The sequence below is a fragment of the Macaca fascicularis genome, chromosome 8 (assembly GCF_037993035.2).
Source record: "Macaca fascicularis isolate 582-1 chromosome 8, T2T-MFA8v1.1".
Classification (NCBI taxonomy): Eukaryota; Metazoa; Chordata; class Mammalia; order Primates; family Cercopithecidae; genus Macaca; species Macaca fascicularis.
The window spans coordinates 34,428,164-34,446,325 of record NC_088382.1 but is presented as its reverse complement, the minus strand read 5'-3'; the positions used below and the strand labels follow the sequence as shown (position 1 = coordinate 34,446,325).

General features: G+C 42.2%; 1 pseudogene; it reads left to right on the top strand.

Annotated features, from left to right (window-relative positions):
• Positions 1 to 6,062: 6,062 nt before the first annotated feature.
• LOC102143833 (BTB/POZ domain-containing protein KCTD9 pseudogene) lies at positions 6,063 to 6,992 on the top strand (annotated as a pseudogene).
• Positions 6,993 to 18,162: the final 11,170 nt, after the last annotated feature.

Genomic DNA, 18,162 nt, shown 5'->3' with positions numbered 1-18,162 from the left:
AGCCATCTGCAAGACAGTAAGAGAGCCCTCACCAGAAACAGAATCAGCTGGAACTTTGACCTTGGACTTCCAGCCTCCAGAACTGTGAGAAAATAAATAAATGTCTGTTGTTTAAAACACCCAGTCTGTGGTATTCTGTTAAGGCAGCCCGAGCTGACTAATCCAGAGTTGAAACTCATTCAAGTGTAAAAGTAGAATGAAAATATGTTCAAACATGCAAAATCTCAAATTAACCTGTGATATACCCTTTTACAAAAAGTTTCAGGGAGATGTGCTTGACCAAGTATAGCAGTAAACCAAGAAAGGGGAAGGCATGGAATCCAATTCAGGAAGAAGCAAAGGAAATTTCCACTGTGACAGTAGAAGGAAAACCAGTACTCAGACATCTTCTTGGAGAGAACTCATCCAGGTTGGGGCAGGGGAATCTGGGGCTACAGAATGAATGTCACCAGTGGGGGAAATGAAAAAAGAGAGAGAAGGGAGAGAGGAAAAAGGGAGGGTACACGGGAAGGAGGGAGGGCAGGCAGGCAGGCTGGCCCACTACATTTTAATGTATTGTGGGGAAATTTATATTTTAACAGATACAGTTTGGGACTAAATTAAGTAGGTAAGGCCAAGCATGGTGGCTCACACCTGTAATCCCAGCACTTCGGGAGGCTGAGGTGGGCAGATCACTTGAGGTCAGGAGTTCAAGACCAGCCTGGCCAACATGGTGAAACCCCCTCTCTACTAAAAATACAAAAATTAGCTGGGGGTTTTCGTGGATGACTGTAATCCCAGCTATTCAGGAGGCTGAGGCAGGAGAATCTCTCAAACCCGGGAGGCAGAAGTTGCAGTGAGCCAAGATCATGCCACTGCACTCCTGGGTGACAGAGCGAGACTCCACCTCAAAATAATAATAATAATAATAAATTAAATAGGTAAATAGAAAGGTTAAAAATATAAAACAAATAGTATACTTAATCTATAGAAAGCAAAAAGTTGAATAAAAGTAAATGGAATTATAATACACTACAAGGTACAGCAAGGCAAAGCAATGGATACTATTTACATGGTCATCATGACAAATATTGATTTATCAAACGTGTAGTAATATTGGTAGAATAGGGTGTTACATGTGTGGAGGGGCGGGGGCAAAGTGTAAAAGTATGAAATCCTACCTTCTATCATGGAAATTTGTGGGAAGATAGGAAGAAGAAATAGTGATGTCTATGCATTATTTAGAAATATGGGGTTAAATAGCAAAAAGAATAGCTAAAAGAGTGAAAAAGAGAAGGTAAGGTGGAAAGCAGTCGGGCCTTGCCAAATGTTTTAATTTACATACTCTCAGCTTTTTTTGTTTTTAAATGTAAAAATAATTATAACAGAGCACCAAAGAAAGAGAATCTTCCTTCAGAATTATCAAACAACAATTTTTAATGGTAGAATCTAATCCTTCCTCTTTAAGTTCTAACAGGAACAATGTAGTTGATGGCAATTTTCTAAAAAGAGTAACTCTTTGAGTCCTGATGATTCTTTTACTTAAGTAAGCAAGAAGTTTAGCTTTTAGGATTTTTTATTTCAGATATTAAAACATCAGCACAAACACTTGTATTTTTTTTTAACGGGAAAAAAAGAAAAAGGAATTCCCTCTGGTGAATTGTATGGGTTTAAGGCCACAGATCAGGGGTGACAATAATATACACTTGGCCCTGCTATATATTGCTATCAGAAGGTGTTACTCAAGGTCACCTATTCCAACACAAAATCTGAGGTTTTGGTTCCATGTCTAAAAATCCCACATTGTGAGACAATTTGGTTACTGAGGGGTATTTAATACAATCACTTTACCTTGAAGGATTCATCAAAAGCTGGTATTACTTTAATTTAGATGTCTTCTATTTCCCATTTATATTGGAAAGACTAAGGATATCATGATCATACTATACTGTATAGAAACATGGAACTCATGGTCCCATTTGTTTCTGTATTGAAAAAACACCTGCATTTTTTAATTTTATAAATACAAAGAATAAAATTACATCAAAATAGAATAAACAGTGTGCTTCATCCATGAAAACAACTTTTCTAAATCTGACATCTGGCTATGCCCACTACAACTATCTAATACAATCTATGTATCTTCCCCAAATTGGAAACCTAGAACACCATCCATCGACAATTTGTTAGAGTATAATCTCACTATTCTGCCACCCAGAATATTGGTCACAAGCTCAGTATCAAAGCATGATTTCATGGGGAATTGCTTGGTGATAAGAAGATCATTATTTCCTGATGATCAGAGACTAGATGCCAGGACCACATCACCTTTAATCCTCATAGAACGACAAACACTGAATTGTGCGGTGGCATTGTGCCAAACGCTTGCTTGGAAAGCTATAATAAGCAGCTACACAGAAGTCTTTATAATATCCATTTAACAAATTATTGATCAGCACATATTTGTTATAAACCTGATTCTGAAATATTTTTCTAAAAAATGTATAAACAACTTGCTCTGGGATACCATTCATGTATTTTCCCAACGTTCTGCATGCTATGATAAATTCTTAGGCAGTAAGAGTTGGCCCAACTCACGGTACCATCCACTCTCAGCCAGTGAGCAATAGCACACACCACATTGCACCACTGAGTCAATGAGAGTGCTATCTGTGTCGTTATTCCATCTACTTTGTGTTCTAACAGTTTTGACTCATGACAAAAATTGTGCAAGAGGCAGTGCTCAACACTTCTGAACGAAACAAAGGGAGACTATCATGGTGGATGTTAAAGAGGCAATTTTAGGCCAAGCATGGTGGCTTCTTCCTGTAATCCCAGTGCTGTGGGAGGATCTCGAGGCCAGGAGTTTAAGACTAGCCTGGGCAACACAGTAAGACTCCCATGTCTTCCAAAAATATATATCTCTGTATATATTTCCGGGTGCAGTGGTGTGTGCCTGTAGTCCCAGTTACTCAGGAGGCTGAGGTGAGAGGATCCCTTGAGCCCAGGAATTTGAGACTGCAGTGAGCTGTGTTCACACCACTGCACTACAGCCTGTGCAACAGAGAAAGGCATTGTCTATGGCGTGAAAAAAAAAAAAAGAAGAAAATTCATTGCATCTTAAGCGCTTTCAAAGAAACAACAACAACAACATAAAGAAAGATTGATATATAATCAGAGGTTGCTGAATGCCCTTTTACATTTGCAATGAATTATAATCATGACCATAGACTGACCAAAAATCATCAGCAGAGAATCAAGACTTGTCATGGCTTCACGGCTTCCAGAAAATTTGAAGCAGCCCGATGAGCTATTGCCAGTGAATGATGGAGGGAAAAATGCATCTCCACAGAGACCGTGTTATAATAATCCTGTCTGCCACTGACCAGGTTAGTGCTACCAAATTCAAAACATTAATTTCCCACTACTCTCCAAAAGACAGATACCCAGACAGCAGTGTGAAGAGTGGATAAAGGGTGGCAAGAACTGGAGGCACGATTAACAGTTTGGCTGATTTTTAAAATGGATTTACAATAGGGCTTTTATTAATCACGAGAGATGAAGGTATGCTGCAGTAATAAACTCCAAAATCTCTGATTGAACAAGATAAGGATTAATTTCTCGCTCATGAAAAAGCCAAAGTGTGTTGAAGGTCACACCACTTAAAACTGATGCCTTCCAAGATCTATGCAAAGGGGAAAGAAGAGCTGGAAGAGTGAAGTAGATTACATCACATCCATGACATTCCAATAGCCCGTGCCCCACTGGCCTAACCAAAAAAGAGACTGGAAAATATAGTCCTCCTGTGAACACAGGAAGGAAAAATGGGGTTCATGAGCCTCCATCAGTCTGTATCACATTGATGTTGTTGAGGACATTATTCACTAAGTCAATGCACTGCTCTCTTTGTACATCTCAGTATCAGGAATGGGCAACTCATGTTTAGTAAGGGGACTTGCATTTTCCTTGAGAAGGAATCTAGCTCTGTCACCCAGGCTGGAGCGCAGTGGCACGATCTTGGCTCACTGCCCCCTCCACCTCCCAGGTTCAAGCAATTCTCATGCCTCAGCCTCCAGAGTAGCTGGGACTATAGGCACCCACCAGCATGCCTGGCTAATTTTTTGTATTTTAGCAGAGACAACGTTTCACCATGTTGCCCAGGCTGGTGTCAAACTTCTGACCTCGAGTGATCTGTCTGCCTCGGCCTCTCAAAGTGCTGGGATTATAGGCCTGAGCCACCACGCCTGGCCTGGGACATGTATTTTAGCATATAATTTTACCCCAATATTCCTCTTTCTCTCCCTGCCTACCCCCAATTTCTTCATAAAATGCTTTGTTCTCTTGCTCTTTATTTTTATAAACTATTTTAAGTTATTTGGGAATGAGGTTAAATATCAATGATTTTTTTTTTTAAATATGCCAAACTGTTAATCCTGCCTCCATTCCTGTCACCCTTAATCCACTCTTCATACCGCTGTTCGGGTGACATTTTCTAAGAAGCACATTTTCTAGTAAGCTGTTCAACGGATGGCTCCCTACATAGTACAGGATCAAGTGTCAAGTCCTCAGCATGGCACTCCCAGTCCTGGTGATCCAGCATCAGCCTCCCCTTTCTACCCTTATCAACTGTCATTCCCAATTTTGAACCCTGTGCTTCATCCACACATGCACACAAATCTTCCCATGTTGTCTAGAGGTTGGAGTAAAAAAATCTTGCATTTTTTTAATTTTTATTTTAACTTCCAGGGTACATGTGCAGGATGTGCATGTTTGTTACATAAACGTGTGCCATGGTGGTTTGCTGCACCATCAACCCATCACCTAGGTATTACACCCCTCCATGCATTAGCTACTTTTTCTAATGCTCTTCCTCCCCCGACCCCAGCCTCCAACAGGCCCCGGTGTGTGTTGTTCCCTTCCCTGTGTCCATGTGTTCTCATTGTTCAGTTCCCACTTATAAGTAAGAACATGCAGTGTTTGGTTTTCTGTTCCTGCAAGGGTTTGCTGAGGATGATGGCTTCCAGCTCTATCCATGTCCCTGCAAAGGACATGATCTCTTTCCTTTTTATGGCTGCATAGTATTTCATGGTGGATGTGTACCACATTTTCTTTATCCAGTCTATCAATGATGGGCATTGGGGTTGATTCCATGTCTTTGCTATTATGAATAGTGCTGCAATGAACAATGTGTGGATGTATCTTTGTGACAGAATAAATCTTGCAGTTCCTAATCATGACATGCAGTCATACCTCCACATTTGCCTATCATAATCTCTCTCCCTGGAGTACCCCCTTCTGCTTTTTTCCAACTTCAAGACTCATATCTCTACAAAGATTTTTTTTTCCAATGACTCTTCGCACTTTGACTACACCTCTAAGGTAGCCGCTAGCACACTCTACTTGCTATTATGTGTCTAATAGACTTTTCTCCCATGCTAGACAGTGAGCTGCAAAGTCAATGGACAATATTGTATCCATCTTAGAGCCTAGCACAAAGAAACTGTTTAATACATGTCTGGGGGAATGAAAGAATGAATGAAATATAAATGAAGGGAATATATTTATAAAACCTTGAGGATAAAGTACCTGACCCGAGAATAAACCTTGAAGTAGTTGAGATTCAACCACTTGAAGTGCCATTTTCTTATTTATAATAATCCCAAAAATATAAGAGAACCATTAGGGAGTTGTTACAAGTCGGTTAATCACAATGCTTTCAATGTATGTTCTGTTCAGCTCATTAATCTTGGTATTATCATTAGAAGAAAGCCGGCGTGTATGTGGTATGTCTCCAAGGGCAGGAAGGTGGCAAAGGGAGGTGAATCCGAGTGGGTGGAGGGAGGGGAAGGGTGGGAGGAGAAAAAGGTGGGAGGAGGACCAGGTGGGAGGGTGGCAGCTCACTCAGGACCCAGCGGGGCAGCACGATGAGGCGGGTGGCCCTGTTTCTGAACAGCAGCCCCAAGAACGGAAATATCCTCAGATAGATTCTAAGCCTCCTGAAGGATTGTTAGGATTCCACAGACTGGCTGACATTAAATGTTGGAGAGCGGTACTTTACAACTACATGGAGCACTTTAGTGAATAAAGAACCTGACAGTATGCTGGTCCATATGTTTAAGGACAAAGGTGTCTGGGAAATAAGCAAGATCATAGAGGAGCTTTCTTAATTGACCAAAGTCCTGAGTACTTTGAACCCATTTTGAACTACTTGCATCATGGACAGCTCGTTGTAAATGATGGCATTAATTTATTGGGTGTGTTAGAAGAAGCAAGATTTTTTGGTATTTACTCATTGATTGAACACCTAGAAGTGGCAATAAAGAATTCTCAACCACTGGAGGATCATTCACCAATATTCCGAAAGGAATTTGTCCGATTTTTGCTAGCAACTCCAACCAAGTCAGAACTGTGATGCCAGGGTTTGAACTTCAGTGGTGCTGATCTTTCTCGTTTGAACCTTCGATACAGTAACTTCAAAATGGCCAATTTAAGCCGCTGCAATCTTGCACATGCAATTCTTTGCTGTGCAAATCTTGAATGAGCTGATCTCTCTGGATCCGTGCTTGACTGTGCAAATCTCCAGGGAGTCAAGATGCTGTTCTAATGCAGAAGGAGCATCCCTGAAACTGTAATTTTGAGGATCCTTCTGGTCTTAAAGCCAATTTAGAAGGTGCTAATCCGAAAGGTGTGGATATGGAGGGAAGTCAGATGACAGGAATTAACCTGAGAGTGGCTACCTTAAAAAATGCAAAGTTGAAGAACTGTAACCTCAGAGGAGCAACTCTGGCAGGAACTGACTTAGAGAAGTGTGATCTCTCTGGGTGTGATCTTCAAGAAGCCAACCTGAGAGGGTCCAACGTGAAGGGAGCTAGATTTGAAGAGATGCTGACACCACTACACATGTCACAACGTGTCAGATGAGAATTTTAGGGGCTGGAGGAAGATGTACAAGATGAAAATGTTTTCCTTATCACTTTTCTTTCTCCACCCACTCAGTTGTCTTGAAGAAATAACACCGTAAGGAAATTTAAAAAAAAAAAGAAAAGAAAAAAAGAAAACATTTAGAGGATTATGCTTGTTCTCAGCGGTGCATAAGGGAAAAAGCTGACTTTTTTTTCCCATGTTCTGATTTTCAACACAAAAGCACGCATTTAATAGATGTAGGGAAACTAGATATTGCTGCCTTTTGAACGGCGTAGGGGGGTTTATCTGGTTTTATGACTAGGAATAGTATCTATTATATTTGCTTTTAAATAGGTATGATGTGGAAATACCATCTTGGTTTGAGATGCGTTTGAGGATTTTAATTTATGGAAAGCACTACATATGCAATTATAGTTATTGAATACCTAGATGCAGTATCAATATTTAAATTGCTAAAACTTTATGAAAACTTGGAAAAGGTTGTTCAGGTTTATAAATAGCTTTAGTGATCCCTCCCCTCTTTAAATACCTTTCACACCACATGAATATGGTGAGATCAGACTCCCTAAGACTCTTTTCAGGTTCATTTTTAAAATGTTTACTTTTTAGGACAAAACAGTAGCTAAATTAAAGTAATATCCAGTTCTTACTGATTGAGACAGAGTGGAAAGAAAGACATCATTGTACATCACTGTCATTCCAAAGGTACAGTGGGACTCTGGATGGAGGAAGCACTTACCTATCACTACAACACTTATAAGTGAGAATTTCTCAGAATTTCATTCTAGGCAAGTTCCACTCAACGCCAGACCAAGCAATTCTATCTATTTACACTGTTAGCCTAGTTTTCTCATACAATCATCACAAGGATAGGAAGACACTTCAAAACCAAAAAAACAAGGTGCATCATTAATATTCATTTAATTCAAATACCAAATAGTTTATATAGGGCCAGCTTAGAAATAGATACTAAATCCAGAGCTACTGCAATCAAAGCATATATGAATGAAGATGGTAGAGTTGCCTGCTAAAAGGCAACATAATATAATTGCAGCTAGAACCCTACAGTGGGGAATGAGGAATTTTAAACACAGATTTGACTACAGCCACCAAAAAATACATATAAAGTAAAAATAAAGGCATTTGGCTGGTCCAAGAATCACAGTCAGCACCTGTGATTCTTTTACTTATATATTTTTTTAAACAAATTTTGGCCCAATTTTCTTGAGTCATTACCTCTCTGCAGCAGCAGAGGAAGGGCCTGTACCTCCCTACCAATGACCTGGTGTCCTTATTTCTACCCCAAGAGCAGGGATATTAGCTGTGTCCAAATGGATTCTGAACTCTACAGACTCATCAACAGGAGGCAAGTAATCATTGAAAACCACCTGTGTCTCCTTTGGGAGAATGACATATCTTTAGTATTTACATATAATTATTCTTCTATATCTACATATGCAAAGCTTTCCTTAACAGTAAAGGGTACATATGCATGGTGGGAGGAGATCAGACCTTTAAAAGTGAAGGAAAGCAACTTCAGAAATGAATTATTTTCTTTGCTTTTTATTTTTACCAAGACAGAGAAGTATTGTATTGAGAGATAATCTATTTTCATAATCAATATGTGCCTAAATTATATTTAAATCATTTCACTCAATCTATACTATATTTTCAGGAATTACAGAATGTGTTATTCATTCACTTAAAGGTACCTCTGTAGAAATAACCTAAAACTGCAGAAGGATCTGAAAGATCTAAACATAGTGTGCTTAGAAACTGCAGATTTTAGATCTAATGGATACTGCATTAATAAACGATAGAAGAGGAAGAAGAAGAAGAGGAGGAGGAGGAGAAGGAGAAGGAGGAGAAGAAGAAGAAGGAGGAGAAGAAGAAGGAGGGGAAGAAGAAGGAGGGGAAGAAGAAGGAGGGGAAGAAGAAGGAGGGGAAGAAGAAGGAGGGGAAGAAGAAGGAGGGGAAGAAGGGGAAGAAGGGGAAGAAGGGGAAGAAGGGGAAGAAGGGGAAGAAGGGGAAGAAGGGGAAGAAGGGGAAGAAGAAGAAGAAGAAGAAGAAGAAGAAGAAGAAGAAGAAGAAGAAGAAGAAGAAGAAGAAGAAGAAGAGAAGAGGAGGAGGAGGAGGAGGAAGAGGAGGAGGAGGAGGAGGAAGAGGAGGAAGAAGAAGAGGAGGAAGAAGAAGAGGAAGAAGAAGAATAGGAAGAATAGGAAGAAGAAGAAGAAGAAGAAGAAGAAGAAGAAGAAGAAGAAGAAGAAGAAGAAGAAGAAGAAGAAGAAGAAGAAGAAGAAGAAGAAGAAGAAGAAGAAGAAGGAGAAGAAGGAGAAGAAGAAGAAGAAGGAGGAGGAGGAGGAGGAGGAGGAGGAGGAGGAGGAGGAGGAGGAGGAGGAGGAGGAGGAAGAAAGAAGAAAGAAGGAGGAGGAGGAGGAGAGAGAAGAAGAAGAAGAAGAAGAAGAAAGAAGAAGAAGAAAGAAGAAGAAGGAAGAAGAAGAAGAAGAAAGCCAGCACCTGTTCACAGGTATACTAGGTGATTGTAGCTGGTCTTGAATTCCCTAAAAAGCAGAAATCTGATTCCCAGGGCTGACCATGAAGAACGTTGCAAGGGGCAAAATGATTGTTGTCAGCATTAGACACACTCCTGCCTTCTCACTCCTTTGAGGGATGATGCTAAATGATACTAAGTGTTGGAGAAGGAATGCACTTGACCACCCAAGTCAACCCAGCACTGCATTCTAGTCTCTGCCTTTCTCCAGCAACTGGCTGTGTGTGATCAAGGACATCACTTCTCCCTGGGCCTATTTTTCTCCCCTTAGAATGAAAGGTGCACTAGAGATCTAATTCAAAATGCCAATTTTTATAGCCACACACCCAAATCTTTCTTTGTATTCTCTTTGACAGCAGACTCCTTCCTTGTGTCTCTCTGGAGGGCATTCATTTCGTACTGATTTCTTGCCTCCTTAGGTTTCTGGCCAAGTGGAGTTGAGCACATGGTTGCAATGCCTCTCTGCTTTCTGTCCACCTCCCCCAAAACCCGAGCCCCTAACTTACTCCCTTATTTAAAATCCCTTTTCACTGAATACCATGATAATCTTAGTGATCAGTTTCCATGATGAAAACAATTGCATTCTGTTTCTTAAAGGTTTGGTCCTGTTCATTTTAAAATTTGAGTCAATATTCCATCAGGTCTCTTTCTCTCCTTTGTGGCTCCAGGGGCTGAGGGTGAGAAGGTGAGGGATACTGTAGAGGACACAGTCTGTTCTCACGCACCTCCCCTTCCCTCTTTTCCTTATATCTGCTCCTTTGGTCTTGGGGTAAAAACAGGAGCAAGAGTGAACTTGGCATTCCCTCCCAAGGCCATTAACTGCCCTCCTAGATCTCTGGTCTTTAGTGTAAGGTAGGGGGGTAGATGCTCCACAGGCCCCTTGGAGAGAGGGCTCATTCCCAAACACATGGGCTCTTAGAGTAACTGGGCCAATTGCTGCTGGCTTTAATGTGCATTAATTTAACCCATAATGTAGCAGCCCAGGGCCTCTGTAGCCCCAATCTCTTCTTCCCTCATGGGCAATTCTTCAGCCAGTAGGCCCTTGTAGTATCCAACTTCCATAGTTGGCAATAACCTGAAGCTTGAGGCAGGGAAACATTGACTTCCTTCCCACCTGCCACAGATCTCTCCCCAGAAAGCCTTTGTCCTGTTCCAATAACACAGCAGCAGCCCAGCAAGTCTGCTAGATAAGCAGATGCCTGCTTAGAGACCCTACTGTATGTTACTTCACTTGTTATTAACTGAACTGTTTGTAAGAATGTAAGGCAGCTTCTTCACTAGTGGTTCTCTTGGGGGCTTGCCTGCCTTGGCTTTGGAAAGAAAAAATCCCCACTTTCCCTCCAGCTTGAGGAGGAGAAGGACAGGAATAGCTTCACATCTCAAACATTGCTGTCCTCCAACAGGCAGCATTCCTCTTCCCCCTCCAGGTCCTCTTCTCATATCCAGAGGAGGGGGGTCAGGAGTTGTGGGAGGCAGTTGGGTCTGTTCTCTGAGTGCTTCCCAGGAAGCCCTGAATGGTGTGGCAGGTCCAGAGCACTAATTGTCCCTCCAACTTAGAGTATAGAATGCTTGCTGTAGCTTTTCCTCAACGTGAGCCTTAGTAATCAAATTGAGAAAACAGGATCACGTTCAGCACCCTACAGCATCTTGTTACATATTCACGTATGTTAATACTGCATTAATATCTGACCAGGCCCACACTGATAATCCCAACACTTTGAGAGGCCAAGGCAGGAGGATCGCTTGAGGCCAGGAGTTGGAGACCAGCCTGGGTAACTTAGCAAAACCCTGTCTCTACAAACAAATTTAAAATAAATAGTGGTCCCAGCAGTAGTCCCAGCTACCCAGGAGGCTGAGGCAGGAGGACCCCTTGAGGCCAGAAGTTTAAGACTGCAGTAAACTATGACCACACCACTGCACTCCAGCCTGGGTGACAGAGTGAGACCCTGTCTCTAATAAATAATTTTTACAATATTTCATTAATATCTGTCTTCCCTGCTATACTATAAGGCCATGACAACAAGACCCATGTATGTATGCTTTGCTCAAGATTGAACTCCAGCTGCTTAGAATACCTAGCCAAAACAAAATTTTTTAATGTCCAATATTTATTGAATGAATGAGTGAATAAAACTCCTCTTATAGTCATTTTGCCCCCTTACCATAGCTGATTGGACCAGAGCTGGGGACATGACCGAAGAAGAACCAATACATGCCAATATCAATACTATGAGCCAAGCAAATGATATCATGAGAGAACTGGATCCAAAAGACAGGAGAACTAGACAGCCTGTATTGAGTCATTACTGAGTATCTAGAAGGCTGCATGCAGCTCAGATGGGACAGCCATGTGCATGCTAAAATAGAAAATGCTGATCTAGGGCCAGGCACGATGATTTATGCCTATAATTTCAGCACTTTGGGAGGCCAAGGCAGGAGGATCACTTGAGGCCAGGAGTTCTAGACCAGGCTAGGCAACATTACAAGACCCTGACTCTATAAAAAAAAAAAAAAAGAAAACAAAAGGTCCGGGCATGGTGGTTCATGCCTGTAATCTCAGCACTTTCAGAGGCCGAGGCAGGCGGATCGTCTGAGGTCAGGAGTTCAAGACCAGCCTGGCCAGCATGACAAAACCCCACCTCTACTAAAAATACAAAAATTAGCCCGGCACAGTGGCATCTGCTTACAATCCCAGCCACTCGAGAGGCTGAGGCAGAAGAATCGCTTGAACCCAGGAGATGGAGGTTGCAGTGAGCCCAGATTGCACCACTGCACTCCAGCCTGGACAACAGAGTGAGACTCTGTTTCAAAAAAAAAAAAAAAAAAATCAGCCAGGTGTGGTAGCACATGCCTGAGTAGTAGTTTCAGCTCCTCAGAGGGCTAAGCCAGGAAGATCACTTTAGTCCATGCATTCTAGGTGAGCTATGATCATGCCACTTCACTCCAGCCTGGGTGACAGAACAAGACCCTGTCTCAAAAAAAAAAAAAATGCCAATCATGAAACAGGGAGATTAGGAAAAGCAAAGGAAATAAACTACCTGGCCTCAGAGAAGAAAAGAGAATTCTCTTTCCTGACCCTCTAGTTGTTAGTTTTTAGCATCTATGAGGCCCATATCTACTTTCTCATTCCCTGAGAGAGTCCAGTGTCCTTCCAGTAATTTCTCTTTCAACAGAGTTGGATGCAACTATGGTCCTTGCAACAGACCATGACACTGAGAAATGGTGCTCCATGCCAGTGAATTCTCTAGGTTATTGAACTTGTCATTACTTGAATTGTTTGTAATAATCTTGTCTTTGTAAATGCATCCTACAGATGTATTCTCAGAATTTGCAGAACATAATTTAATATTTTTCTTAATGACTGAGTCACCTGTTATATTAAAGAGATAGTCCTTCAGTCTCCAAATTTGCTGCCAGCTGTCACCAGCAGAGCACCTTTTCTCTTAAAATGGTCCTTCTAATTCATTGCAAAGCTTTTCTTTTGAGGAACCAGCTCTTCAAACTGATTCTACATGGGTGGAGACTCCAACAGGCCACTCTGAGGAAGGGTTTGCTTCTAAATGGATGGTGGTTCTTGGCAACATTGGGCTACCAGCTGCACGCTACAGCTTTAAAGCCACACTATCACTGTTCTAAACCATGTCTAATTACCTCCTTCTAGTCCTTCTTCCATTACAAACTTGTTACCTACATGCTCTTTTGCTTTGACTATTAAGAACTCACATACTGCCTGGGCACAGTGGCTCACGGCTATAATACCAGCACTTTGGGAGGTCGAGGCAGGAAGATCACTTGAGGTCAGAAGTTTGAGACTAGCCTGGCCAACATGGTGAAACCCCTCATCTATCAAAAATAATTAGCTGGGTGGGGTGGCGCATGCCTGTAATCCCAGCTACTTGGGAGGCTGAAGCAAGAGAATCACTTGAATCTAGGAGGAGGAGGTTGCTGTGAGCTGAGATCACACCACTGCACTCCAGCCTGAGTGACAGAGTGAGAATCCATCTCAAGAAAAAAAAAAAAAAAGTATTCACATACTATTAAAGTTCTTTTCTTCAATATCAACCTCCTTTCAATGAAGAGTTGATCTCACTTTCCCAAGGGGCCACCTGGTTGTCTACAGAGAATGAAGCCCAAACCCTAATGCTTCCCTTTCGGAGTCCAAGCTTGATGCCAGCTGGCCTGCCATTAGGCTGCTCAAGTCAGAAATTAATTTTCCCTCCAACCAGCATGCAACTAAGTCCACTAGACATGCTTGCTTTTTTAAAAAAACAAAAAACAACCTTAATAGAGATGCCAAATCCAAACAAATCCTTGAGCTTCTAGGGGCAAAATTAAGCCAAGCTCATTAGCAATGAACCAGGCTCATCCCAACAAGGCTCCTGTTTTCTAATGGGTAGCTTGAGAAAATAAGCTCAAGGACAGCTCAGGACCACCAGGGGTAATCTGAAGGCCAGACCAGGATGCTGACCTCTAGTGTGGTCCTAAAGTCTACCCTCCTTGAAGATCTGGGATATCAGTTATCAGAACCAAGGGCTCCAGGACCCAGGGAAATTAGGAGAACACCAGTGGCCCATCTTAAAACCCTCCAGAAACACTTTTACCAGTGTCCACTTTCCATAGGATCCACAATAATGTGAAAACAGGGCTGGTCTCCTAAAGCCCCGAATCAGCCACCATTTTCAGCAGTGTCTGTGCACAAGCTTGTATTTCTAGCTGAGCTGCATTTTCTGCTATTTTCTGCTATCTAGACCATAGGGGAAAAAGTCAGGAACTCATTTCTTCCAATATCACAGCACAATCTGGCCACATCAAGTGAAAGAAAATTCAGAGCCACTAATTGGAACTAAACTGGAATTCATACATATTCCCGTAAACCCCTGAGTCACCAGTCTTAAATCCCATACTGTCACCCTCCAGGTCAGAACTGGCTCTGTATAAGTCGCTGGTACAGACAACCAAAAGCAAAGGAATAAGCCTCAACGCCCTCAGGACACCAGAAGACCCGGGACAATCTGAAACCTAGACATGCCAGTTTTCTGAAGTAAAATTTTGAGCTTCCTCAAGGCCAAGGACAAGGCCTCATTTTGCCCCTAAGTCCCAGTCTGGAACACTGAAACAGATCAAGAGTAACTCGATGGACCAAGAGCCAAAGTTTCTGCCTGCTGTAATCTTGAAGTAGAAGCCAGAGTTGCAAATTTCTCTACATATCTAGGTATTTTATAGGATAATTCTTGTAGACTAATAGATCAGAGATATACACGGGCATATATAGAATTTTATTGGCGTATGCAGAATTTCCTGGAGGAATTTTCCCATCAGACAAGGCTGAAAAGGATAGGGTAACTGACATGTGAACATGGCATCATGATGGATGCCAAGTAGATTATGGGATCCACAAAATAGTGCAACATGGGAAGACAGCCTTCCAGAATCAAGGGTCTTGGGCCCAGAAGACAGATAGAATCAAAGGCATCAACAGGACACTTGAGAAATTAACACCAGAACCTACAGAGATGGGGTGTTGAAAAAGCTCTCCCAGAAGCCATCTGGAGCAAAGGAAGGGACACCTGTGTCAGGCTTGGTGTCTGCTATAGAACCTTCTACCGACTATGTAGGTAGATTTCTCCACTTAAGAACTTCTGAAAATCAGGAGCCCTCATAAATAAAAGTGGATTAGGGCCAGGCATGGTGGCTCATGCCTGTAATCCCAACACTTTGAGAGGCCAAAGCAGGTGGATCACCTGAGGTCAGGAGTTCGAGACCAGCCTGGCCAACATGGTGAAACCCCATCTCTACTAAAAATACAAAATTAGCCAGGCATGGTGGTGTGCACCTGTAATCCAAGCTACTCGGGAGACTGAGGCAGGAGAATTGCTTGAACTCAGGAGGCAGAGGTTGCAATAAGCCAATATTGTGCCACTGCACTCCAGCCTGAGCAACAGAGCTAGACTCCATCTCAAAAAATAATAATAATAATAAAGTGGATTAGTATAATAAAAAGATACAGTATTAAACAAAACATATGAGGAAATTATTAAGTCTGGGCATCACCTCTAAACCATGAACTGCTACTTATTTTACTTTAAAGTATTATATAGCATTATGTGCCAGGCACCGTTTCCAAGTGGTTTACAAATGTTAACCCATTTACTCCTCATAACTGTGGAAATAAACAAGACCACCCAAATGAGAAAGCAAATGTGATTCCTGGGATTTGAATGTCGCCTCCAAAACTCACGTTGAAATCGTATTGCTGTCGTAACAGTGTTATGAGGTGACACCTTTAAGAGGTTATTAAGTCATGAGGGCTCTGCCCTCCTGAATGGATTAATGCCGTTATGGTGGGAATGGGTTAGTTATCGCAGGAGTTTGGCCCCTTTTTCTGTCTCACCCTCTTTTGTCCTCCTTTGCCATGTGCTGCTTTCCACTATGTTATGATGCAACAAAAAGGTCTGTCTAAGATGCAGCCCTTCAAACCTGGGCTTCCCAGCCTCCAGGACTGTGAGCCAAATAAACTTCTATTCTTTATAAATTACACAGTCTGTGCTATTCTGTTATAACAGCAGAAAGTGGACAAAGACATCTACTTATTCAAAGCTTGCTATATATAGCAAAGGAGTCAACCACTATCACTTGTGTTTTGGCAGAGACTCAAAGGCATGCAGAAAAATGGCAAAGCTTCATAGTAAAAAGAAGGGACAGCTTCTGGTATGCTCTGATTGGAGGACGTTGGGATGGGGAAGCTATGGGTGGGCTGACTAGGAGCGGAGCATCCTATGGGGAGCATATTTAACTTTCCTTGGTTGGTTGCATATTGGAAGCAGGAACAAAACCTGGGGAAACGTCAGTCATTTATCAAGTCCTGGCCACTTGGGGCCAATTGTTACAGGGGTTATTGTTTGACTTCCTGGACTGTCTGTTAAGAGATCGTGGTCTGATTTCACACAAAGCTGACTTGCTTCATGGACCTAATTGGTTGGTTTTTGGGCTGGTTGCTGCAGACTGTAAGGGTGCTATTTCTGCATGTGGTCTGGCCATTGTCTATTTGTACCTTCAGCCTCTCATAACCCTGTAGAGGAAGTACTACTACTGTGCTCATTTTACAAATGAGGGGAGTGTGGCACGGAGACACAGTAAATAGCAGAGCCAGAACACAAACTAAGGCATTCTGTCCACAGAGTCTATCCCCTTAGCCCCTGCATGAAGGTGCCTCCAATGTGACTTGGTACTGAGTCAGTTCCAGAAATTTATTTTCTATGAGAAAGCTGAGTCTCTGTTCTTCTACCCAGTTGTTTGGGGTTCTACCCACCCATTTTTGTAGCCCAGCCAAAGAGAATCAGAACTTGCCCTTGGCATGCTAAAGCACCATCCTGTGTAATGTATTGTAATGCCAGTAATTTATGAGACTTTTTCTGTTTAGGGGTTTTTAGTTTTGTGTATGATTGACTCCCCTGGCAAGATTAAGAAAAAATAATTTTCACAGGCTGGGTTCCCTGGAGAGACTCTGAAACAGGGATTCATATGCAGTACGTTTATTAGAGAATGCTCGTGGGATTAAGCCCTGTGAAAGGAAGGAGAAGGGACCAGGACTGAGAGAGAAGCTGAGCAGCGATGCAGCCTCAACAAAGGCTTCAGCCCACTCCATGTGTTACCGGTGGAGGGTGTCCAGGTTCTTGGCATTTTGAACAAAGAATTGGACAAAACGCACAAAGCAAGGAAAGAATGAAGCAACAAAAGCAGTGATGTACTGAAAATGAAAGTACACTCCACTGAGTAGGAGCCAGCCCAAGCATAGAGGCTCAAGAGTCCTCTTTACAGAATTTTCTGGGGTTTAAATACCCTCTAAAGGTTTCCCATTGGTTACTTGGTGTATGTCCTAAGTAAATGAAGTAGTGGTCTGCAATCAGTCTGATTGGTTGCAGAAAGCAACCAATCAAAGGCTGAAATGAAGTTACAAAGGTTACACCGTAAACAAGAGGCTGATTGGTTGTAGAAAGCAACTAATCAGAGGCTGAAAAGTTACAACGTTGCAATCCTAAGCAACCAATTAAAGATACTTTCAATTTTCCATCTGCCATGCAGTAAAAGGGGTGGGGGGGTGGGGGGGTTGCGAAGGAATTAGCCTCTGGTCCTTTTGTTACTTAGGTGTGGAAAATTGGGGCTTTTCTTTGGATTTATTTCTAGGAAGTTGGCGTGAATTGGTCTTGGTTTCTGTGCCTCCAGACCCTATTGTCCTGCCTCACATGGAGGTACAATGAAGCCAAAATGGACCTTCAGAACTGTCCTGCGTGGCAGCAGGAGCACCTGGCCTTAGATTCCTCCTAAATTAGTCACTAATGCAGGCTGCCCGCACCGAGAACAGCCATGGGCAATTTCCAGAGGGAGCTGCCAGCTGAGGGCTGTCTTCTGACAACGCTACAGAAAACAGGTGTGGAGTATGTTTATGTGCTGAAAATATTATCAGAAAGGAAAAGCTTTAATTACTCCTCAGAAACTACAACTAATAAAAAAGAAAGTGCCAATTCCTAGTGGTGTAATTTGGCAGCACTAAGACAGAGAGAATCTTTGAGTGCTGTTGTGGTAACCTTTGGGGTTGAGTGAACCAAGAGAAGTATGAGCCCCAAAATGTCAGGGGTGGTGGAGCAGCCAGTTGGCTTCTTGCCCCAGCCTGTTCCAAAGATGCCTTGGGTACCAGTTTAATCCTCATT